Below are 27,321 nucleotides of genomic sequence, written 5' to 3'. Positions count from 1 at the left end.
TTTCCCCTCAAAGATTAAGGGTACAATCACACCTGCTTTTCTGACTGACATCAAGCTGATGTAAGAAAATCAGCGGGGGTCCCGCCGATTAGTTGAGGGAGGCAGCCCCATTGAAAGCAATGGAAGGTTGTCGGCTCCAGCCACTCGCAGGTATTCGCTATGTGGTGATTGCCTACAAGTGATGAATCTTGGACACAAACTGTATTGAAACATATTCAAATGCAAAGAGTTGCATTTTACTTGTGGTTTGTGCTTATTGTTGTGAGTATAGTGCAGCAATAAATAAAGTGGAGAACTAGCTCTTTAAAATGTACCTATTTAAAACAACACGTTTAAAGATAAAGGCATGTCTTGATAAGATAAAGGCATTCCATTATCTTAAGACTAGGCAAGGCATGCCTTTTGCCAATGTAATAACCATGGTTATAAATGGGCCTGATAGGAATCCTAGAAAAAATCTCCCCATTTGACACATAGACAGCACAAAAACTCAACAGAAGCGCTCTATCCTATCTAATAAAATATTTTTATATTTCTGGTAAATAAATCTATATATTATACGTTCTTTGGGATTTTGGCTATATTCAGTTTAGTTGTTGCTGGTGTATTCAGAGTAGCTCTGCCTGACAGATGTCACCCATATACCACAGCAGTGTGGAGGAAAGTGGACAATTTTCTGATGTATGACAAATATAAAAGGAAATATTAAGATGGCAGAACCTCTTTCCATCAGAGTAACAGCTGTACATTTACTGGTAACTTTTGATAATGCATCTGCCTGAACTGATTGGTCTCATCAGCACATCAAAACCATAGTTATAAAAATAGGTCATACTATTCATGTAGTCACAAATTGATTTCCACTAGTAGAAGTCAAAGCTTGAAAAAATAAAGCACGCTTTCACCTTTTCTTGCAATGACTGCTCTGCATGTTTTATCAGCACAGCATTTACAAGGCTTAGAGAGCACTCACTAAAGAAAAAAAAAAGCTTCCTTGCAAAACAGGTCTTCACATTGCATCTGCCTCCAAGACTCCAAAACACTGGTTTACTCTTCATTTAGGTTAACAGAGACTTTAGAATAATATCCCATGCCTCTGTATGCAAGTATACAGAACCGCTGTTTTACATGACATTTGCAGATAGCTATGAGGATTTCCAAGTATTTGTCAAGTGAAAGTTCAACTTTGTAATGGTTTCTAGGTATGAAATGATGCTGTCCATTAATGCCTTACTCGGGCTGCTAGTGGGATAAATGATGATTGCTTTAAAGTGGATTTGTATAATGTGTACATGTAACACTTCCAGGTATGTATTACCTTTCATAGAGATATGACAATGTCTTTATTATATTTTTTACCCAGGGGCTAGCTTCATTTCTTTCCAGGCATCATCTAGAGTCAGCATCTTCTTTCTGGACAGAGATGCTGTTCTGCTGTTAATACAATCACCCTAAACAACTCATTCTTAATGGTCTTGCATGTGTGCATTTTACCCCTTCCCACCCAGTACTGGTGTGCTTTTAATTAGACTATTATACCCTGGGGACGGGAAGGTCTTCCCTGTCACATGACCACTGTAATTTTTGCAGCTCGGTCACTGTGCTGGGAGAAACCTCAGCCACCCATAGAAAACCTAGGCTGCCCATGAATGCATATGTATGGCATGTGGGCAATAAAGTAGCAGTAAAGTATTTTTTCAAACAAAAAAAACAATTGTCCTCTGCAAGTTAATGGCATAATATACTAGTATGCATCACATCGCATACTAACATATTATGGCAAACTTACCTGTAAGGCCTCATGCACACTGGACGTTAAAATAACATTATAGCTGTATATATATATATATATATATATATATATATATATATATATGTACACTTTCTTTAGAGATGATGTTACCCCCTAGATGGATATTTCAGCTAACTGCATATACTGCTACACTGTCAGATTTGGAACCTAGCCAGCCTACACATTATCCTAAGAAGGAAGAGCGGGTCTAGAGAAGAGTAATATAGGGGCCTTTCTATAAGTAATGGCAATAAAGTCTATGTTGCAGATCTGATGTTCTTCACCAGCTTGTTGGAAGTCATTAACTGTAATCCGTTTGGGTGTAGTGGAAACAGTAGATTCCTTGTAGTGAGGAAAGCTAAACATGTCAGCAAAGTGTTCAAATAATGCAGTAAAGTGTTCTTGGAGTAAAGATGTCTGTGCAAAGTTTCTCAATGTAACTGTGATAAAGAATGGATAAAAGTCGAGTGATTTGCCCACTCATCAACTACCAGATCGCTCCGATGTCTTCCGAACAGGAACTTGTGTAGCGACACTTGTGCAGCGGATCCCCTGTCTCGATCTCCCGACGTGAAGCGTGACACACACTGACTTACAGGCGACCAGAGTTTTGCTGGAAAGGATGTCCAACAGCGAACGGCAGAGCTAGGCCCCTCAGGCCACTGATTGGAAAGTAGTACTCTACGTGGTAGGCCACGCCCTCTCTCTCTCTGTTGCACAGAGAGGTCCATCTTGCATCCGGCCCAGGAGGAAGAGAGCTCCGCATGGGCTTCTGCTGCTTTTATAGTACTCCCAGCAATCTTCAGATGGCAGCAAAGATCCCTGGGATATGTAGTCTTGGCACACAATCGCGCAAAGCAATTATCTGATGGGAGGACTATTCATCCCACAATCCTTTTGTTTGGCACACAGATATGATGTCACTGGATACATTGATCACTAGAGAGACAGGCGATACTTTGAAATGCTAGAAGGTACGGTGCTTTATGCTTGTAATCCATATTGTTACATCTGGTACACAAAAAGGGACCCGCGGTGTTGGACCTAACCATGTGTTGGCTGTGCCTGGCGTCAAGTGTTGTGAAGGAGAGAAGGAGTGATAGTCTGCAAGCAAGTGTTGTGCAGGAGGAGTTTGAAGAAATGTTGTGTACAAGGAGTGTACATAGTTCTGTCCCAAATTGACTGTTCTATAATTCTACCGGGCATCCCCTATATTCCCACCCCTATCCAAGTTCAAATCCCTCAATAAAAATACAAAAAAACAAGCATATTGGCTGTTCATTGACTCAAGGTGATTGGAAAGTTAATGCCGGGCTGGGCAGGGTGACAGGTGGGCCACAACTTTCAGCAGCCCTTACGGTTACATAAGCTATCATAGTAAAAACTCTCCGAAAAAAAGACACTGCTCCTTCTTTAGAGGAAATACTGTCTGTCTAAAAGAAATATTTCAGAAGACAAAAATGTTTAAATTATTAAATAGTTGTTGTCTATTAACAATTCCAGACACACTAATGGCAAATTTAAGGGATGACAGCACTGCTGGCACGGGGGAATGATGCATTTATACAAGCACTTTGTCTAATTAGATAAATATTCTTTGCAGTTAATTTTGACCCGCTTGCTTGTTAAAATAGCACTTGCTGTATACATAAATACCATCTACAGACAGAATTTTTGTTTAAATAACAAATTGAAATCCAGTAGCAGGTGGGTCAGTGTCGGATGTAAATTCGGAAACCAATCAAATTAAATTCATTAAGCTTCAGTTTTTATATCAATGTATTCCCATTGAATCAGTGTTATCTGACTTCTGTAATACTCATAATTCTTGAGATGTGACAGTCTCAGTAAATTGAGTCCAAAAATACCGTATCTGCAAAGAAGAAAAAGGACAATACGGTGTAAGCTGGGTTGAGGGACTTGATCATTCAGGAGGGGCTGAGTAGGCCAATGAGGTGCCCCTTATCTATAGCACTGGATTACTGCTCTATTTTTCTCTGAAATGAATAAGATATCGCATTAAAGTACTATTAAACCCAAAAGCAAACATTTATTATATTGCAGCTTACCAATTCCTAAATGTGATGGCTGCATTTGTTGTTTTTAGGCTTTCTTTATTCTTTATTTTCATCTGGTGTACCTGACAGCATAAACTCTCCAGCTGAATGTATCAGTTTACATGGATGAGACAAACCACTTAACAATGACAGTGGTGTCTAAAATGATCAGCTTTTGTTTAGTTATGCAAAACTTTCATCCCAAAAGAAAAAATACTGTTTGCTGTAACTGCATATAAAGTGAAAGCTGGGGTTTGGCTTCAGTTTGTAAGTGGTTCTAAATTTCTTAATACGTTTAACACTACCCTCCCGCCTAGACGGACAATGGTGCTACGCGCTGTGCATCCTGTGCTCAGAGTGCTGCATCAGTATTGCAGGCCGTGTATTACTGGCCACATCGCCAGGTGAAACGTAGGGGGAAAAAGCCAAAGAAAAGAAAAACTGATGCAGACACCACATCTAATGATATATTACATTTTTGGTTTTGGGTTTATTACAGCTTAGGTTATAATATTCTAACCCCCATCCCATGTTCGGTGAACTTAAGTCCTCCAAGGTACACCAATATCCACAGGAACATCCCAACATGATTACACCAACACAGATTTAATTTCTTCAAACAACCTCAGTCACCTTTAAAATAGGATTTCCACTTACTGGAAAAACCAAAGGTTTATTTCTGCTAATGCTCCTGATTACATCATCACATTGTGACCAGTTAAGACCTCCTGTGATACTGGGGTAGGAAAGGTGGAAAGGGTTATAGAGGAAATATAGTGAAATGAGGGGAGTCAAAGGAAACTAAGCCAGCCAGTTGCTATTTTAATTAAATATATGCAAATCCAAAAGCATATTTTACATTAAAAGAGAAGTATTTATACTCACCTAGATGGATGCAGCTTCAATCTGATGCAGCATCTGTCCTCCGCCGTCTCTGAACTGAGACCTGAGTGATCAAACACCGCTGATCACTCAGTTCTCCCTTCTGCTCTGAGCAGAGAGCCCTGTCAGTCACCAACTCTCTGACTGCCCCTCCAGCACTCACTGGAGCACTGGGCAGTGGAGGGGGTGAGAGAGGTGGCTTGGTCTCTCAGCAGCTTACTGGGAGGCTAAGCCAGCTGCTGGTCCAGGTTTCTGGGTGGATGCCAACATTAAAGTTATGATCTTTCCCGAGCCTGGACAAGGGGCTTTAGCCCATTGCCGGTTGAAAACAGGCCACAGGGTTGCAGAACAAACTACACTCCTGTGATCCCCAGGAGGACTATAGCCAATATAGCTTTGGCTATACTCCCCCCCCCCCCCCCCTTATTTGCAGCTTACCAGTCTGTAGATGTGGTTGCTGTACTAGTTGTTGTTTTTTTCCAGATTAAATACTTCCTACAAGCAAAAAAAGTGCCTGTTGACTTTGCCAGAAATTCAAGTGTCCTTGTAACTTTGTATGCACTAAACTACAATTTTTAAAAATGTTGTCAGTGTTTCAAGTCCTCTTCTGCAAACTATAGGACATCTCTTCCCTTTGTAATGGTGATGAGGTTGGGGTGTTCTGTAGTCCAGAACAGTGCAGTGCTAGAGTAACACTGCTGCTCCTCCATAGATACAGTAGAGTGAGTGTTGTCACTCAAGCACAGGAAGTGTGTTACTGGCTGGGTCACAGAAGAAAAATAAGGAAATAAAGCCTGGAAAGTAAAACGCATGCAGTCACCACATCGAAGGACTGCTAGGCAGCAAAAATGGTACCTTTTTGTTCTTGGAATTATATATGATTATTTTTTTTTATTCTTTACAATAAAGAATACAGATTATCAGAACTTTGCTTCTACCATTGGGGAACCTCCAACGTAGACTCACAAGCACGCTGCACCCCCAGAAAAATCCATTAGGCTTTATATTGCATAGACTGCAGTAGGTAGACAGATACTTTGGAATTTTAAGTAATGCCCGCTACTTGGGTAAACGAATCGTGTGCCTTGCCACATATTCTAATGAAAGCAGATTTGTACTTTTTCATGTCTAAGAATTAATACATAACAGCAAGTGGTATTTTACAGCCTTGCCTATAGCACGCGTGAGGCACAGGATTCAATCTATATTGCTTCTAAGGGAAAGAGACGCTTCAACTGCTTCAAAATCTCTCAGTTAAAAGTAAATAGATGACAGCTTCATATTGAATATTGCAGAGCTAGAGGGTGGTATGGAAAAAGAAAGAGCTCTTCTTTTCATGTAATCTATCATTCACATCTACACTAAACAAATAAGAAAAAAGGGAACATAAGTGGGCCAAGACAATGCATTTGTGAACACTTGGAAGTAACCATGTAAGACCGGGATCCTCGCAGCCTATGTACATCGCCGTTCTCAGGACCTTTAGCACATAAGTGCTAGCTATGCTTATAATACAAAAGTATATTGCCAGAGAGTTCAAAGGTGGTTGCACAACGCACATATATAATTAAACATGACTGAATAATTAAACAGTGCAACATTCACTATGTCACTGGAAGTATTTAATATGTCTAGTGGATCCTCAGCTTTATGCGGCCCAAAATTAATTTTTTAAAAGGAGGTCTACAATAGGATGTCAGAGTGTATCAATTGTGCTTCAGTGATTGCAAGTTATACGCTAGATTCATCCTGTACATGTGTTTAGGCAAGTGTGGGCCACACTATGCTAGCAAGCAAGGAACTCTGATTTGTGAAGACATTAAAGGCTGACTTATAATATTGAAAAGACAAGTTGCACTGTGCCATCACACCGAAGACAAAAGTAAAATATACTGTAGGATATTTTAATGAATAGATATGATAACAATGATAAATTGAGTTGTATTATGTATTTCACTTTGGACCGAAATAAATATAAATGGAACTGGCGATTTTAAAGAATAATTCTAAGTATGAATATTTTTACATAGTTACATTGTGTTACATATGTAAATATGCATTAACCATACATGTGGGATCCTTCTAAAACAGTGGTCACCAAACTGTGGCCCGGGGTCCAGATGTGGCCCATTGTTTGCTTTTACCTGGCATATCTGGCATTGGGGCATTATTCCCACACTGTCTGCAACAGTGGGGCATAGTTCCTGTCACTGATACCAATGATGGGGCACTAGTCCTCTCACTGACGCCAACTATGGCACACTATTCCTACTAGCGATACCAATGATGGGGCACTATTTCTCCCATTGATACCAGCAATGGGGCACTATTCCTCCTGTTGATACCAATGATGGGGCATTATTCCTCCCACTGACACTGACACCAATGATGGGGAACTATTCCTCCCACTGACATAACATGATAGGGCACTATTCCTCCCACTCATACCAATAATGGGGCACTACTCCTCCCAGATACCAATGATGGGGCACTATTCCTCCCACTGACACCAATGATGGGGCACTATTCTCCTATTGACACCAACAATGGGACACTATTCCTTCCACTGACACCAGTGATGGGATACTGTTCCTTCCACTGACACAAATGATGGGGCACTATTCCTCCCACTGACATCAGTGCTGGAACACTATTCCTCCCACTGACACCAACGATGGGGCACTATCCCTCCCATTGATACTAAAGATGGGGCACTATTCCTCCCACTGAGACCAATGATAGGGCACTATTCCTCCCACTAATACCAATGATGGGCACTATTCCTTTCACTGACACCTGTGGTGGGACACTATTCCTCTTACTGACACCAACGATGGGGCACAGTCTGGCCCCCCTAACTTTTGAAGGACAGTAAACCTTTGTTTATAAAGTTTGGAGACCCCCTGCTCTAAAAGATGGAAATCACTGTAGTAGACACTGCCACTCCAGTGATCTCCACTAGCTTTCAAGGCCCATGCTAAGTGGTTGCCCTACTGCATTACAAACACAGGAAGTCACTGGCTAGGCATGGGCTCCATTCAAGAGGTCACTTTGCACTTTCTCAATGAATGCAAAGCATTCAAGGAAGCAAGGCAGGGCAATGAAGTTGCACACTCCACCTTGTCCAATAAGAGAATGCTTTGCAATCACTGAGAAAGTGCAAAGCGATTTCTGAATAGCGCCTGTGCCGAGTGGGCGACCTCCTGTGTTCACAATGCAGTAGGGCAACCACTTTGCATGAGCCCCGGAAGCTAGTGGAGATCACTAGTGTATTGGTGTCTACTTCAGTGATTTCCAGATTATATAGGGATTCCACAGGTATGATATATGCAGAGTTACATTGCACCAAGCTGGACCATTGTAACTATGAAAAAAATGTCCATGCCCGGAATTCATCTTTAAAGTTCCATTAATAAAATGGAAAAATAAAAATAAATATGGCTTATTTGTTTATTTATTTTTTTTGCTTTACCACACAGATGGCTTTTAGCAGCACATCAAGGATGGTTGACAGATCTGTATCATATCAGGACAAGGGATAAAAGGAGCAGCTGTCAAAATCATTAAGGGGCGTATCGATAAAACTGAGATCGAATCCAGACACACGGTCTTGATCGCATTCAATCTCAGCTGTCTACCTTTGCTCTAATGTTTTGCTGCAATTATTATCTTTCCAGACGGTGAATCCTGGTCAATGCAAAGTGAGGGTTGTAAGTTGAAAGCTTAATTTGTAGGGTGATGACTGTGTGGCAACTGTGTGAGGTGATAAGTGAGCAGCTAAATGGCGCTAAATGTTTTCCATATAAATCATAGACGAACCGCAGATAAATTGCCGGGTTCCAGCAGCTGTAACATTCACCTTATTACAAATGTGGAAAAGTTATTGAGATATAGATACCCCGTTAAATGGTGAATCCAGATGTTTGGCGAACAGCAGCTAAAGCGACTCCACCTGGCTAGTGTGCGTCAAATCTGTCCGTTTAATGGGATTTCTAAATGTGCCAAATGTTCTAACAGGTGTGCACTGGTGAAAAAAGGATGAAGATTGGCGAACTGATCATTTTATGCTTTATACAGTATATACTGTATGTTCAAAATATTTTAAATATCTTTACATTTGTGTCTTCATTGCCATAGCCCAGTGCTTTAAAGTGTAACTAATCCAATCAGTTTAACTGTTTCACTAAACAGTTACATTCAAGGCATGCCATGAATGATATATGTCACAGTTGCTTGTGCTTTCAACTGAACTGTCAAGCCATCAAATGTTGGTGTCAAAACTGATCACATGTGCTGCACTATGGCAACTGCGGGTCAAACAGAGGCTAAGATGGCAGCTTCCTTGCTTGTAAAGGATATGAGGGTTTAGCTCCACTTTAACACCTTACAATGTGCCACTCCCCTGAGTGAAAACATTAGGGCAGGGAAGGCTCCATCGGAGGAGGAGAGTCAAGCAACACAATTTCAGTGCGGAATTGGCACAGGTCTGGTGAAAATAAGAGCAGGATAAAGTGGGTATCAGCCCAATGCTGTAAGAGAGGCAGGTGTACCCGTACTTTATGGCTGATTAAGAGCTTAACATTGAATAAAATTCACAGAAATATGCTTGTATTCCCATGCATTATTGAAACACACAATAATGCACAATTTGCAGTGGGTTAAAGTGCCATTCATTTGGTTTGGCGCCCCAAAACAAAACTACAGTAGTAGGCACCAAAAAAACGATTTTTGGGGATTTTGGTGAGCTGTGTTAAAAAAAGTAATTTTTTCCTGCATATAAGTTGTGGTGCCAGCCTATTCAAAATGAATGAGCTGCTTTAATATAGTATGTCTGAACATATGATAACATGTTTACACGCATAGGTGTCTACATATGTATAAAAGTTTGCTGTATGAGAAACATATACACAGCTGCAATGAAAATAGCCATATTTTGCTTAATATGATAATTTCCTATGATCATAAGCACCATCTAGTGGCCATAATGCGATATTTCTTGATGATGTCAGGACCTTAGATCGCTGTACAATGAAGGACAACACACTGTAGGGAGTTCTAGCAGGAGAAGTAGCTGAGGAATTTGAAAAGTAAATCTACTTTTCCATGCCCCCTAAACCTAAAGGAGCAGTTAACCCTTGCAGTGCGGGGCTGTAAGAGAGAATTTTCATTTTTTTCACAGTTCTGCTTTAATTACCTGGTAGTCAACTCATTCTATATGTTGCACAATGTTGTAATTGAATCATGATTTTAGGAGCAACAAAATAAGTAATGTAATTTAGTATGTAAAACATTTGTTCTACATTTACTGGACAGACTTTTATACATAGCAACTATATAGAATTATAATAGCTAGCAAAAAGAAATACTGTTCTTTATTGTCTTTAATAAGGTATATATATATATATAGATGTATAGATATATATATATCTATATATCTATATATCTATATATAGATATAGATATATATATATCTATATATATAGATATATATATATATCTATATAGATAGATATGTATATATCTATATATATAGATGTATAGATATCTATCTATATATCTATATAGATAGATATCTATATATCTATATATCTATATATATATAGATATATAGATATATAATATTTTTGTTTTTTTATTATTTCCTTGTTTTTATAACTTTTATTGAATTTGAAAACATTCTCTTTCCAAAAGATTGGTTCTGTCTATGTTTACCTCTATCTCATCATACATCATCTTTATTACATATAAAGAAAAAATGTTCAAGCTACAGTACAGGGAGAGAAAATGGATCACCAATACCACCAGTAATAATTGGTGAAATAACCAATGTCAGGCCATGAAGCTCCCTCTAGTGAGAGATTCCCAGAGTGCATCAAATCAAGCACTTATTCTTTTTAGGCATCATTTATAATCATGCAAGGAAAGCAAACCCCTCACAGGAAAAATACAGCTCTGCCAGTGCTGAGTTTTCTACGAAAATGGCATTTGCCTGGCTGCTGACATTGCAGGTTCAATACTTTCTGATTTATTGACCTGAAAACATTATGCAGATCAGCTGAGTCAGAAACATGATACATGTCAAGTTCGTATCTACATAGCTAGCCCAACTCAATAAGTCAAAGTATTAAAGCAAGGGGATCAATGTGATAGCAAGGCCAATAGCATTTCCAAAAGGAAGGGCAGCAAAAAGAACCTTTAAAGGAAACCTGTGCTAAGAAAACTACAGTGATTGCATTGCTAACCTCTTTTTGAAAATCCTAGTTGCCTGGCTGTCTCTGGCTACAATATTTTCTCAGTTGCTAATACAAAACAAGCATGTAAATTAGAAAGTCAGAATGAAGATAGAATGAAGACACTGAAACTATAGAGCCATCCTGTGGCAGTACTGGCACAGAACGCTTATAATACCTGTGCCAAAAACAAGTAGCACCTAGATGATGTCGTCAAACTCAACAGATTCAATAGTGAGGGTATGCAGGAACGCCACTGCACACCTCACCCAGCCTGAGTAGTTAGCAGGTAAAAGCAGCCTCAGTTCTAGACCACAACTTTAACATCTTTCTCCCTGCCCCTGGGCTTAATCGTGAATCATGATTAAGCCCCAGGGCAGTCAAAACATGTTGGAGCTGTGGTCTAGATGAATCAAGCTGAGGCTGCTTTTACCTGCTAACCAGACTCGGGGTCTGGACGGACTTTTCCTCAGCCTGCACCCTCACTAGCCAGCGCACACAACTCAACGGGCCTTGACAGCCTGAGCAGGGACCCTTAAGCATTTATCATGGGCATACAGTTTATTGACAAATGAAGAAAAAAATTGTCACCCTAAAAAGAAGTTGATTAAAAAAAAATAAACCAATATTTAACAAAAAAAGAAAACTGATCAGGAGAGTGACGGGCATTTTTCAGGGATGGAAGAAACAGCCAAATAAAATATAAACAGTTCTACTAATGCCTCAAATTCATCTACTTAAAGAGTATGATTTCAACTCCAACTGTGCAATAAACTTCTAATAACACCAGTAAAGGAGCTTTAGCTCCTTCTTATGAGCTCTCACACTTCCCAGCGCCTTCAGCTTACAAACAAACTAAAGAGGAAAGCTATTAAAATCAAAGCAGAAAACTTTTTTTTTCTTTTTGCTAGTAACAAGTAAGTGGACCCCTAATGAGAAAACTAAGAAATATACGATAGTAAATAATTAATATAGCAGTGAAGTGTCTACTGACTGTACGGATATGTGAACATGACGATACAGACCATGCCACCTGTTGTTTTGGGACTAATCATTCAGCCTTACTACGTCTATTATAGATGGTACAAGGAGCTCAGTGTAATAGTCTAATGAGGAACCCCATAATTAGTAATGTTCTATAGGTAAAGCTCATGCTGGTTACATATAAATTATATTGGTTCTCTACGACTTTGTGGATGTAACTCAGAATGATCACTTCTATGGGCTCCTAAATCATGAAATTAGCTTTCGAAAAACATCTATACACATTAGCTACCCTTGTGCTTGCTGCACTGTGTGATGTCTCTTTGCATGTTCTGAGAGAAGTACACTTGGCCAAAGTGAGCACTGCTTTATAGAATATTTCATAATAAGGTGATTTAGCCCATTGCACATTTAAATGCCTCTATACAGAGTAGCCAGCTTAAAATTTGAAACAGAGAATTAGTCACATTATACGACACTAAAAAAATATTCAAGCTCTCACAAGCTCTAACACCTAGAGGTCTAATGCACATTTTGTTAACTTCCAGATATAATAAAATTACAATCAGTTCTGATTAATAATAACTAAACAGACACAGTAGTGCTGTGTGTCTAACCACTGGATTACAGACAAAAAAAAAACAAAAGCTGACATATCAAAAGACCAAGGGTGTGATAAACGAATACATACATATATTACACTGCCCCATCAAACCTGCATTTATAATACTGTATAGCAATTCAGCTCTCAGGGGAATTTAATGATGACTAATGAGTTAAAAATTTAAGGAATACAATTATGCCTTTGGAGTGCATTTTGGTCCTGTGCGTGTATTGAAGATCCTAAAACACATTGTAATCTTTTTTATAGGTGTAATTAACATACTGTTGTTCCAACAAATAGGAGAGAGAAAAACTAGTTATACAATTGCTCCATACACAATATATATTGTGACACTTTGGTGTTTTGCTCAGAAAATTCACTATGTTTAGAAAGTATAGGCAGATTTAAACACTCCTGATTGTATGTAATGCATTCAAACATTTGAATGTGGTCACTCTACTCTGGCTATACAAGAGTATAGGAAGAATAGATTGTATATATACATGTTGTTCTTTTTTTTTATTTCTGCATGTTAGATAGTGTGGGTGGACTGGAAACCTTTGTTCTAGGGAGCCAAACACAAACAACTCAATGTTTTATAGTAACAACAGATTTCTGTGGGCTAAAGAAAGTGTATCATGCAGTGTGCCATAGTGCTGCATTGACTGGTGGGTGTTCCTCAAGAATATAGTGTGTTGTAACACATCTCTTCATATCTTCCAGAACCAGCTTCATTTGTGGCTGTGGGTGTTTGGTCACACGCAGGGCAGCTGATAAAGCAGTACAGCCACCCTATCAGTTCAAGAGGAAGGCCCAGGCCCCTGCTGACCAGGGGGTAGGCTGTATTGCCCTATTGCTGACACCTGTGACTCTTGTGCTTTCCCCGGAGCGATGCCAGGTTCTACTTCTTTTTCTCCCTCTGGCTGCCCTGCTGAAGGGTCAATTATTGGATCTGCGCCCCCCTTCCACCTGCTGTCAAGCCCGCTGTGTTCCCCCTCCACTGCAGCGCTGCCGACTTCTCTTCTCTCCTCTCCCACCGGCAGCTGCTGTGGGAACACAGGGGGATTGTTTCAGGATAGAGAGCATATGGCATATAAACCAGGCCCTTCTTTTCCTGAATGAACACATGAGCATTTTGCTTTAACCCTGCACTGCAACTGTGTGCAAAGGCCATTTCTGCCATGGCTGGGAAGCAAAGCATTGCAGGAGTGGCATTTTAGTAAAAATATAATTTAATATTTTCAGGGGGGGAGGGTGGGGCTGTAAGGTAGGCTGTTTGGGGCCCCGTAGTTTCCAACAGCAGCCCTGGTCACAGGACATCTAAGAGCCCCAAACAGAATCTGTTGCTCAAAGACTTCCTTTAGCCAGATCCTTTGATTGCAGAACTGAATGAGCAGCAGATAGATGTATAATACTCAGCATGTGTCACTGATTGATTTCTGAATGGTGAAATTTTTCAATGTCACCATACCAACATATCTTATTAGTACTGGCTCAAGGGGCAAATTCCCCCTTTCCCCACAGCCGAGCCCTTGCCTGTTAGAAAGAGAGGGACCAGTGACATGAGTTTCCTTCATAGAAGTGAATACTATCCTAAATCTGCCATTATGGACCTCAGTATAAAAGTGCAGGGAAGAACAATTATTTGGAACCTTTTATTCTTCCTTTTATTCTTCTAGTAATACTAAAGGATAGATTTCTTTTTGAGAACCTCTGATTCCAAAACATCAAACTTACATTGCATTTATACACTAATTGGTACTTGTTTTGTAAGCCCTACTTGATTATTATTGCTGGATCTACTGAAAGTACAGGAAGTTGGAGCCTTTTATGTGCCCACAAAGTAACAGCAGTCACGATTTGGGCTGATTTCCATTATATTTCTGCGAGTAGGAAGGATTCTGGTGACACCCCTATATGTAAACCCTGCAGCCATACACAATGATTTTGTACCATACTCATAATGGTGTCACTAGTCTAAATGCCTCTACATGACTTGGCAAATTGACAAACAAACTAGCCGCATTTGGCCAGTTTGCCTACCAGAACTTCCATCTGATGATAATGTACAAATCTCTATGGGGTTGTAAACCCTCAAGAGTTTTCACCTTAATGCATTCTATGAAAAACCTTCTGTCACTCAGCAGCCCCCCCAAGCCCCCGTTATCTTACCTGAACCTTATGTTTCCCATGACGGGAAAGAGCACACCAGCTCCGGCCGGTGTCTGGTGTCCTGCTTGGATAGATTGATAGCAGCGCAGCCATTGGCTCCCACTGCTGTCAATTAAATCCAAGGACGCGGGGGTCGGGGGCGGGGCCGAGTCCTGCTTTCTGTGTCAATAGACGGAGAAGCAGGACATGGGACCGCACCCGCACGGGTGTCCCGAAGGAGAGCGATTCTTAAGCTGGGCACTCGAGAGAAGGAGGAGACAGGAGCGCTGTTAAAGAGACCTCAGAAGAGGAGGATCGGGAGTCTCAGGAGGCTGTGGTACCAGTCCAAATGAACAACATGTCTCACGCATGTGCAGGGGAGAGCTATGATATATCAGGAAGTCACAGCCGTCTTCCCACAACAAGATGGTGGCACCGGGGTCTGAAGACTGGCAAAGAACCTGCCCAGGTGATGGCAGCACTGAACTGGTAGGTGTATGTTTATTAAAAGCCAGCAGCTACAGTATTTGTATTTTTTTTTTACAAAAGGCTATAGCTTCTCTTTAATGCCTTTTTTCCTTTTTATCCCTACAGGAAATGATAGGATCAATGCCTGCAGCTTAAAGATAGATAGCTAGAATTCTAAATATCAGAAATCACTTGCCCTTCCAAAAGCCAGGGATGGGCATGATCTTTCTCTAGCAATGTCCTTCCTTTAGGGCTTCAGGTGATGCTTGAACTGGATCAAATTGACTACGTCCACCTTTAATGATGTACCAATGAGCAAAATCATTCAGGGCCCATGTATACCTATGCACATGCATTGTACTGCATTGCTTGGTCCATTAAAACATTGCATATGTCCTTATCTTGCTTCCAAAAATGTACAACTCTCTTTTCCTGCCAATGCAGCAGATGTCTAATGGTTACATGCATTGAGGATAATGTGCATTTTTTTGGTGCATGGATTCTCATAGGAGCCCATTATAATCGTATACGTACATTCAGAAAATGCACACATAACATATCTGCTATGTACATTACAATACGTATAGTAAAGCACACATATAAAAGTGTGATTCAAATCTTAAAAACTGGAATCTGTTTTACAGAAGTGGTAGGATCTTATTAGAGTGATTGTAGCTCTTTCTAACCATAACATATCTAGCAACATGTCTCTAATGGTTCTGACCCTGTCTTAGTTTATTTTTGTTTTCTCTGTAAAAATGCTCTGTTTAAAATTATTGCCCTTAATACCAGAACAAATCGATTTTTCTTTTTGTCAGGTGTTTTCTATCTCCTCTTTCTATGTATAATTCAAATGGTAAGATTAAATCACAACGAAACATTGGAATTACAGACCATTTATATGATGGATTAAAAAGGCAAAGGTTGGGTTATTTTTACTTTAGTAGTATCTCTTTTTTCTATGTTTATTAGTAGAAAATCCTGGTTTTCTTGAAAGGAGCATACAAGGTGGTCGATATTTCACTTAATCACTTTTAACTGCAAAATAAGAGATGCTTTTTTGACATCCATTGGACCTGTCACTGCATTATCTTTCAGGGATAAAGTAAAATACATTTCGTTGAATTAAACAGGCAGGCCTATAAGCAATAAGAGAGGTTAGTGACTGTACAAAACAAGCTGTAAAAGGATGATTTTCAGGATGTCATGCCAGTTTGACATGGTGGCACTTTCTTATCAAAGTGTCCATCACCAACTTTAATAACCATTTATTAGCAAATAATTCAGTGAGGAATGGTAAGGAACTCTTGGGAATTGTAGCTTCACACCTCTGAAGATGAGGATTCATATCATGAGAAATGATAGCATCTAATAGGGGTTTAAGATGTTTCCTAAAAAAAAAACCTTTTTTTTTCACTGGCAGCACCCTGTAAAATAAATCGTTTTATACTTACTGTCTTGTACTCAGCAAGTCCAATTTTTACTCTTTTAAAGAGCTATGATCACCACTGGTTTTTGACACTTCCTACTATGTCAGCTAGTGTGTTCCTGAACACACATAGCCATTTCACCCTACTAGGTCTTGTAGTGATGTATCAGCTAGAGGACCCACATCACACAAGCTATTTGATACACCCAGAAAAGTTAGATACCTGTAGCTCTGCAAACAAGCAAAGACTGGACGCTCATGACAATTTACTTTATTTAAAATCTCATAAGCCTTAGTGTTGTGATAGGTAGGTTGAACATATCTTCCCAGCTGGCACCTCTGCTTGGTGTGGCTAAGGTTTTATTGTGCATCAAGTACTAGTGGTTGGGAGGGGCATGTTTCTGCAATACTGCATGCTTGCTGCCCCCCAGCAACAGTAATACCAGATAAAATGCATTGAAGCCTAGCAGCTTCACAAGAAGAGAGGCATGTGAAACAAATTCGTTTTTAATTGAAATATTGAAACATTGGAAAAAAAAATTCAAATCTTGTGTAAAAACACAGGTTCAGAATTACGAATATAGGGGATAATTTTAAGTTCTGAAGTGAAATGATTTGCTACTCTAGATTAGCATATGTGCAATGTAATGATTTTTGGCAAACATGCAATGAATGTGTAGCATTTGCTGAGTTATAAAAAGAATGTGTAACAGCAAGCTCTATCTCCAACAGAAGAACAGTTGCTAGTAAAGAATATCAACAAATGTTGTTTGATGCTGGAAATGTGCAGGTTAATTTTCCCAGTAAATGTGTTTTTATAAATGTAGTGAATTGTCAGAAAATGTATGGCAAATAATAAACATATCCTTCAGTAGAAAAAAAATACCATACAGTAAGCTGCTTCGTTGCTTATGTTGGGTGGTCCTTTATGTATAGAAGCAGTGTTGTAGTTGCTTCCACTATTAAATATAATTTCTAAATAAAAAAAGCAAACAGTGAGGTACTAAATGCAATTACCTAAAGCAGAACGTTCTTTAATCTTAATACACTAAACTGCTGAAACCTAAAACGTGATTGTTGCGAGTAAATGCATATCACTCCTTACATCATGGTAATAAATAAGCCCCCTCAATAGTTTTTTTCTGCTATACACATAATTCTAATAAACAAAATGCACATGCTTTCTGCTAAAGAATATATTATTGTAGGCTCTGTTGCTGACTTGTGGTAAGAACTTTTTCCTTAAGAAAATACTAAAAGAATAAAAAGTGCACTTCCAACATAATAGACATGGGAAGTAATTTTAAAAGTTGCAGTGCTAAGCAGGAGTCTACTCCAAAAAATGACCGCACATCATGCATTTTACAGCAGAGGCATTATTAGTGCTTTGATGGCATAATTATCTTTAAGATAATCCCTCTGTTCACTAACCATAACATTTCTACAAACGCCTTACTTCCTAAATTCACCATGTGACTGCACAAGCTGCACATTAACCTCTTTAATGTCACAGTGGTGTGCATGTAAAAATAATGAATTGAAAGTGGCCACATGCTGACCGTTACCCTTATACTAAAGCAATCATCTGCTGGCCTGCGGCATTGTTCTAGGGAACCTAGTGGGCTAGATTTACTAGATAGGCAAATAAGGTAAGTGCCCAGGTATGGACAGATTGTGATGGGATGAAAGTTATCAGGAAATTTGCATGTGTTCACTTGATAATTATGTTCACGGAACTGCACATTTAGTATGTTTGTTCTGCACTATTAACTGCCAGTCACTGTAAGCAGTAGTAGAATACTAATAAAAAAAAGAGCTGGAATGAGTTATGTCATTTTCCAACTTTTGTTAGACTTTAAGGGTCAGTCCACCCAAAATGAATAATTGAAATCTGATCTTCAGCTAAACAGCTAAATACACAAATGAAATATATACCAGAAGCAGTTTCAATGACGAAAAGATCTGTATTTCATTTGTATGTCTATCCAGTCCTAATATTTACACAGACTTCTAGATGGATGACACCACTTGTAGTTAAAGGATATGTTCACCTATAGTAACATGCTACACCAGTATTTAGGGTGTAATATGTTACTAGGCAGTAACCCCGGCTCACCCCTGACACCCCCACTCCACAGCAGGTGGAGGTTCTTCTCCCTGCACCTGCTGTCACAAGTTAAAATTTGCAGGGCTCGAAGCACCATCTGTACAGCTATATCATTCATTCACAAGAATTACAAATCCCATCCACCACTTCTGCAGATGGACCTGTAGTTTAAATGTACTGCGAGCGCAATAATTAGCACTCCGGTAGTTCATTCACACTGCCTACAGCTCAGTAACTGTCAGCCCATACAGAGGTATGGACAGAGAGCTTTAGGCAGTGTGTGCAGGAACTTGACATTGTACCTGCAGTCTTCTAATCGCGGGTGCATTGCTCTAAGCTCCCAGGAAAAAAATAAAAATAAATGCAATTTTTTTTCACCTGCAAAAACATGTGCATTTAATATTATTATTATTTTTTTTCGAAAGGTGAACTTTACCCTTAAGGAATACAGCAGTGTCCTTTTTCCACCCACAGCCTGCTGACTGGATAGTGAAAGAGCAGACATTGACTTTTGAGGTCATCACTCTACTCACTTGCTTTCTACTTTCATAAGAATGTTCTTTGTCAGAACATTTATAGAACATTCAACAAACGTGATTGGTTCCCAGTTCTGCCCCTCCCTCTATCTGTCTGAGTGCTACTGCATACTGAATTGAAGCCAAGACAAATTTAGATACTTGCACCATTTAAAAAAATCAATGAAATGCTTTATTACAAATACAGGGCTGAAATCTGTGTCTAATATATCTGTTTGGAGATATATTGGCCGAGCAAGGTGGGATAAGTTGGGTAATGGATTAGACAGTCCAACAGTGAAATCTCCCTACCTTAATTCTTGACCTTGTAGCTGTCCACCTATGAGTTTTGCGTGTTTTCACCTACCAAGAAACACAAATACCATAAAATAAATGAGTAAATCAAATGTTTATTAAATAACAGCTTTATAATAATTCAAGGGGTGTAAGCCTTCCTTTACACTTGGGGCAGCTTACGTTTACCAAGAAGCCAGAAATAGCTACCTGTGGGAAGATTTTGGAGAACCAAATATATTTTCCGTGATGTTGATTTAAACTTTTGACCTGATCCACTAGGAAATGAAGACGCTACAGTGTCACATTAAATATGTAATGTAAATCTGGACAGAGTACATGAACCCAGTTGTTGGCAACAAAAAATAACAACAACATAAAACAGCTTTTAGCTGACTTTCTATAGTTTCAGGATCACAGGCAAATACTGTATGTTTTTTTCCAATACCAATGCCTATTTCACCTCTATTTTTACCCAACAACTTTGAAGTGGAACTCAAGCCAGAGTTAAAACTATGTAATGTATTTTACAGCTGTCAACTCTCATACTTGGGAAATTTCCCATCAATCCTTTCCCAGTGGTGAATGGTCAACAAGGAATTTTAAACTTCCCAAAAGGTACACAAACTTTATTTTCTTATACATTGAAAGAAGGTTTCAAACCTAAGCTATGTTCAGGATACTGTCTGTACCCCCTTTGGCAAGATGTATGCTTACTCCCTGTAGTAAGAGCTATATATTACAGCACAGGACATAACTGAAAATATCCCAGAGCTAATACAGGCAACTGTATGAACATAGGAGGAGATATAACCCTTCCCTGCTCTTACCAACCCTTACAAAGTATTAGTGAAATTGAGTGCTCAGAATAGATGGGTACCTACATCCTAGAGTATCATGAATTTAGACAAGAGGAGTAGAAGGGCAACAGGATTTTACTTGGCACAATCAAAGGACATCACAATGGATTAACATCACAAAATTGGATTACAAATAAATAACAACTTTACTAAGTGTTGCTGAAATTACATTTTAAAGCCCAATTGAAGTCACAAAGGTGCAGTCATACAGACAATGTGCTAACGAATAGCCTCCATTTTCATAGACTTAACTCAATTTTTTCTGCTACAAAAGTTGTGCATAGCATCTAAATATGATCTCTAATTTACACTGACCTGGTCACTCACACAAACACACACACACCATTTCTTTTCAATACAAGTACATATAAGTCAATATAAGTTTAAGTCCTCAATTGAGCTTTTTAGCTAGACCATCTCTTGAGTATCTTGGGCATTAAAATCAAACTCCTCTATTGCTATAGTCACCAAACCCCAAACTGAGCATTTATCCTTTATGGTTGCATGTCTCATAATTTCCTCAATTACTTAACTGAACTAACTAGAATGGCTAGAGGTTGCTCCTCTGTAGTCTGTGCCTGTGCTGATGTCATTAAGTGCAATCTTCTGGAATCTAAGAAGACTCTTCTGCTTGACAGCCAAAGGGAAGTACTCATGTCATGATGTGGACAACCAGAGCCAAGCCCATTTTTTCTGTAGTGAAAAATATAGAAGATTCAGGACTTAATATTTAGGATTTGGTACCTAGGATTTGGGTAAGCAAAATATAATTCTTGTCTGGGTTTTTTTTGGTAAAGCAACATTAGTTGAGTAGGAGGAACCAATGGCCACAGTTTAGATGGAAAAAACAATGAGTGAAGCCCTTGCCCATGCATGGTCAGTTTGTAATGTGTGTGGTTAGTTCAAGGCATGAGGACCCTGACATAGTCAGGTTAGTTTCTGGGACTATGAAGAACTTATTTAAAGTGGAGTTCCACCCAAAAATGGAACTTTCACTTTAAGTGATGTTGACCCCCTGACATGCCACATTTGGGATGTCATTTTTTGGGGGGAGGAGCGGATACCCTCTTTTTGAGGCATCTAGCTCCCACTTCCTCCCGGGGCTCCGTGGCATGGGAAGTAAGTTCACCTCTCCCCCCTACCTCCCAGCAATTTTCTGGGACACATCACAGGTCCCAAAAGATTGCCCAGCCATTCACAGCATGCAGCACAGCTCGCGCATGCGCAGTGCGTGCCCGGCTGTGAAGCCAAAGCCAAGCACCCACAGTTAGAGTACCGGCGCCGTGGAGAGAAGGGGGAGAGGAGCAGGTCTTTGTACGCTCCCATTGCTGGACCGTGGGACAGGTGAATGTCCGATTATTAAAAGTCAGCTGCTACACTTTTTGTAGCTGCTGACTTTTATTTATTTTTTTTTGGGTGGGACCCCGCTTTAACCTTACTTCATACATTAAATCAATTCAAATCTTAAAAGGTGTTTTACTAAATGTATCCTAGATGTCCCTTTCAATACATCAGAGATCTATCCCAGAAACCTCTTTGCTCGTCTGCTGCTCACACAACATCCCCTTATTGTACAGTCAGTTGCTGTCATCTCTTTTTTGTCTTGCTACAGCATTCAATGTAACTGTGTGAATAAAAGCTGAGTTTCAATTTTTTTTTTATTTCTTTACACCACAAATTTGTATTTTAAAAAATAGTGTTTATGTGGCAGGTTTTTCTACACATTCCAGTTAAATGTGGGCAATTGTTCTCTGTTAGAAACAACCTACTCTACAGGTTTCCTTGAACTAACAGCTGAACTCCAAAAAATGGAAAACAAATATGCAAAGATAAAATGATTATCTAGTTCTTAGGAGAGAATTCTAATAAAAAAATGGAAACATTGTGTTTCATGTATACTGTTTATTTTGTTTCTGCTAGAATCATCATTAGAATATTGCTATTCAATGGTTTTCAGACCCAATGCACACTACATCTGGTGAATAAATAGGGACCTGCTCCCACTCTTTCCTGCACACTTGCTGCCTTTGAGTCACAGGAAAATATCCCTGTTTTATATACCTGCATACATGAGTGTAGCCAGGCTGGTGGTCTCTTCAATTCCACGCTGCTTAGCCCCGGCATTCCAATAGCCTGTGTTACTCTCCCCCACTTTGATTTGACTGTATGACTCAAAGGAGAAGAAGGAGAAGAGGGGAGGGCTGTTGTGTTGTTGCTGTGGTTGAGCTTCAACCTACCTATGGGAGCATAAGAGGGAAGGGAAAGCTGATGCTTAGGGGAGAAAGATGAAGACTACTGGAGGCAGGCAAGATAAGCTTTCCTTTGTGGGGCTATAGGGTAAAGAGAGCTGTTGCATGGCTGGGAGCTGTTATGCTGCTTACACACAATCAGACATTCCGACGAAATCCTGGGATTTTTTTCCAACGGATGTTGGCTCAAGCTTGTCTTGCATACACACGGTCGCACAAATGTTGTCGGAAATTCCGATCGTCAAGAACACGGTGACGTACAACACGTACAATGAGCTGAGAAAAATTAAGTTCAATAGCCAGTGCGGCTCTTCTGCTTGATTCCGAGCATGCGTGGAATTTTGTGCGTCGGAATTGTGTACACACGATCGTAATTTCCGACAACGGATCTTGTTGTTGGAAAATTTGAGAACCAGCTCTCAAATTTTTGTTGTCTGAAATTCCATCAAAAAATGTCCGATGGAGCCTACACACGGTCGGAATTTCTGACAGCAAGCTCCCATCGAACATTTGTTGTTGGAAAATCCAATCGTGTGTACGCAGCATTACTGTGCGATCAGAGAGAGAGCTACAGAAATCTTGATGCTGCAGGAGAGACTGCGCTGTGTTGCTGGAATTTGTGTGCAGTTTGGTCGACTGAGCTGTAAACAGCACAGGAGAGTGGCACAGCAATACAGGGCTGAACCACAAACAAACTGAGAGCCCTCGCTGCAGAGAGCCACTTTAGAGAGAGACTGTTCTGTTCTATGAGCTCCGGAGAGGGGGAAGGCCTAAGATTCAGCTAATGCCAGCTTTAGAGGGGAACCCCATGTGTGTTGTGTGATCTCTTGCCTGGCTTTTGGAGGACTGACCAGGATATGCACTTGTGATGAGAGGTCTCTTGGCCAATATTTTTCTGTAACAAGTCCTCCTGCTTCTCTTAAGGTCCTACATTTACACCGTAGCAGACAGGATAGTATATCCAGAGCATATTGGGTAAGCTCCAGTTTTTGCAGAGGCAGCCTGCTGTGCCTTGAAAAATCTATGCAAAATCATGCTAAGGCTACTGCTCTTTTCCAACCTCCGCAGCAGAGGAGGGTTGGTTCGCAGAGGGATCCATCGGAAACTGCAGCAAAGAGGCAGTGTCAAAATACTTCTTAAAAGTTCTCCCACTGGAATGACAGCAGGAGATTGGCCACTTTGGTCCTGTACTGGAGATCAAATAGAGTTGATGCTTAGTAATGGTCCCTCTTGATTATCCAAATAGGTGGGCCCTTACATAGGCAGTGGAGCATGAAGAACCTCATATTCCATAAATTTCCAGCACCTGAGGACCTGGAGTCCTTCATGTCACTGAGGACAACATTTTCCTTCAACTGCTCAGCTTACCCATGTATAATGCCCCCCTGAGTTTGTCTTGTACTTGCAGAGGTACTGGGTGATCACTTGCTGTGGCTTATGTAGCCTCTGCAGGATATTTATAGTGGATTTCCAGTGCATGATGATGCCACATAAGAAGTTCTTGGCAGGCAGTTGGTGTTGGTGCTACATTTTTGCCAGGTGACGCATGGCTGGGTAGGAGCACTGAAAGTTTGTGCAAGCTCTCTCAACATGGCAAAGCATGTCTTGGAATCTAGGGTATTTTGACAGGAAGCACTGCATTATGAGGTTTAGGACATTGACCAGGCAAGGCACATGTGTGAGTTTACTCAGGTAATGGGCAGACAACAGGTTTGTTCCATTATCACACCGCTGGTAAGGCACTTTACAGCCTAGACCCAGAGAAATGACTGTACCTTCTGCCTGGTGTAGCTTCTTACCCCCAAGCATACAAACTACAGCACTGCAGTGTTTTGCCTGGGATATTGCATGGGTTCTTGGGTACTGGGGGGGGTTACTGCTGGTCTTGAAGCTGAGGAAGAGGTAGAACTTACAGAGCTGCCACTAACTCCCATCAATTGATGAGGTGGGACCACAAAATCACAAAACCGGTTCTGCATCTATCCTATTCCCAGGCACCATAAGGTTATCCCAGAGTTCAGTGAATTTAATATAGCATTGATTATTTCCGGTATCTTCAGTTATGACACACAGCTGTGACTCAGTTTGGCCTACATAATATCTCCATACAACCCTCCCCTTTGGAACGCCTTCTGAATGACCCATCTCATGCTAAAATTATTTCTACATATTAATTTTTCTTACCCACTTAAGGACCAGCCTCGTTTTGGATTTTAGGTGTTTAAAACAGTTTTTTTTGCAAGAAAATTACTTAGAACCCCCAAACATTATATATTGTTTTTTTTTCTAACGCCCTAGAGAATAAAATGGCGGCCATTGCAATACTTTTTTTTGCACCGTATTTGCGCAGCGGTCTTATAAGCGGACTTTTTTGGAAAAAATTCACTTTTTTGAATAAAAAAATAAGACAACAGTAAAGTTAGCCCAATTTTTTTTATATTGTGAAATATAATTTTATGCTAAGTAAATTGATACCCAACATGTCACGCTTCAAAATTGCGCCCGTTGTGGAATGGCGTCAAACTTTTACCCTCAAAAATCTCCATAGGCGACGTTTAAAAAATTCTACAGGTTGCATGTTTTGCGTTACAGAGGATATCTAGGGCTAGAATTATTGCTCTCGCTCTACTGGTCACGGCGACACCTCACATGTGTGGTTTGACCACCGTTTTCATATGCGAGCTCTACTCACATATGCATTCGCTTCTGCACGTGAGCTCGTCGGGACAGGGTGCTTTAAAAAAAAAAAAAATGTTTTTCTTATTTATTTTACTTGATTTTATTTATTTTTTCACTGTTTTTAAAAAAAAAAATTTGGATCACTTTTATTCCTATTACAAGGAATGTAAACATCCCTTGTAATAGAAAAAAGCATGAAAGGTCCTCTTAAATATGAGGTTCTGGGGTCAAAAAGTCCTCAGATCTCATATTTAGACTTTAATGCAAAAAAAAAAAAAAAAAAAGTAGTTTGAAAAAATGACACAAAAAAATTGTGCCTTTAAGACAAATGGGCGGAGCTGACGTAATGACGTCACTTCCGCCATCCTATGGTATGGAGACGGGTGGGAGCCATCTTAGCCTCACTCATCTCCATACCTAAGAAGTGAGAGGACCCAATCACCTCAGCCGCTACCAACGGCTCCAGTAAGCGGCGGAGGGCACGGGAGAGCGGCAGGAGGGGGGTGGCACCTCTCCCGCTGCCGATAACGGTGATCTCGTGGCGCCCCCGCCGCAGAGACCACCATTATCGTGTACAGAACTGCAGGCCCTAAAGATGAATACCTCGGTTGTGGCAGATGCTGCTGCCATTACCGAGATATCTATCTTCAAATTAATGATGTATACATACAGTGGCCGGTCGGTAAGTGGTTACTTCACACAAAAACTGATAGGCTTTGTCTCACTGAATCTAGATGGCGTCCAGACCAAGTTTTTATAGTCTTATTATACTTCTAGTCTGCTTTTCCATTTAAAAAGGCTGCCCTCTGCTGTGTGTTCACAGTGTTCTTCAGCAGCTGGCACATTTTATCATATGGTATGGGAATGACCACCGAGAGCGTTTTGGTCTGAAATCACTGCTTTCATTAGCTCGATTACTCAAATACCTAATGTTTGTAACCCCTTAAAATGCCTATTTGGAATTAGTGATGATGAATCTCTCCCTAAATGTTTCCAGATTTTTTTACCCTTAGTTATTTTCTATGCCAAGAAATCTATTGCTATGGACTGGAAATCTTCAGCTCCCCCTACTGTAGACTTTTGGATGAACTTAATTAATCAGGCACTCCCATAATACAAACTGACCTACGAAGCTAGAGGTTGCCCCCGGAAATGTAATAAAATTTGGGACCCTTGGGTGACCTCAAGCTGTACTATATCACCAGATACTTCAGGTGATACTTAAGGTGCTGATTGGACCTAGGGTTTACTTGCTGAAAATTTTTCTGCTGCTTTTAAGGATTGTTTGTTGTTGACGATTTGTATTTTCCATATTTTGGTGAACTAGTGTTTAATAACTGTCCTTTCATTATATATTATCAGTGTATTAAGAGGACATCTGGTTTGCATTGTATGGTGATAAGCTGTGACTGCTCAATTCTCTTTTTGTTTTTGTCTTTGTTTGCTATGTATACGTGTATGTTTTATATACTGTACAATAAAAGTTACCTTTAAATATAGCATTGATGCCTAGGCACTTATATGGAAAGTATTTGCCATCTTGGGGCAATGCAGGCCCTCATCTGGTGGAAGTGGTCTCTTCCAATTGTCAGTATGGGAGCAGTTGTAGCACCTGCAGCTCTGCTAATCTGGCATTGAGACTCTGGGTGCACTTTCACAATATTTTTTCTCAGTAATATGAACTGGGGAAAGACCATACTGCAGAGAAGTCTGGATTGGCCTTAGGGGTAACAGTGATCTTTGCCTTTTGGGCAGTGCTGCCAGATGGATATGGGTAATCGCTACATATTTTTCTCTTTGAGGTGCCCCTGCCACATGACAACTTTGTTCATGCCCGTCTCTGTATGTTCTGAATCAAATTGACATATTTGTCATTGCTAGTTCCTCCCCTCCTGTCACTGGTTGTTAAAAATGCTGTTGGCTTCTCAACCAGTGATGCTGACAGTTGGTGAAGCTTGATGTGAAGTTGAGACACTAATTTACCATCAGGTCTGCTCTCTCTTTGTGATTGACAACAGGC

The 27,321-nt window shown here is 40.1% G+C and overlaps 1 protein-coding gene across 9 annotated transcripts in view; it reads right to left on the bottom strand.

Annotated features, from left to right (window-relative positions):
* The window catches only part of TENM3 (teneurin transmembrane protein 3), a 1,659,985-nt gene that overhangs the window by 1,283,106 nt on the left and 349,558 nt on the right, over nt 1–27,321 (bottom strand). For 8 of the 9 annotated variants that reach the window (XM_073606803.1, XM_073606789.1, XM_073606818.1 and 5 more), the window contains exon 3: nt 19,532–19,582. The exons of the other annotated variant lie outside the window; for it this stretch is intronic. The gene's annotated coding sequence lies outside the window, so the exon portion shown is untranslated. The remainder of the gene's footprint in view (nt 1–19,531; nt 19,583–27,321) is intronic. 9 annotated transcript variants of the gene reach the window in all.

Source organism: Aquarana catesbeiana, linkage group LG01 (assembly GCF_042186555.1).
Source record: "Aquarana catesbeiana isolate 2022-GZ linkage group LG01, ASM4218655v1, whole genome shotgun sequence".
Taxonomy (NCBI): Eukaryota; Metazoa; Chordata; class Amphibia; order Anura; family Ranidae; genus Aquarana; species Aquarana catesbeiana.
Note: the sequence above shows the minus strand (reverse complement) of the source record. Positions and strands in the feature narration are given on the sequence as shown.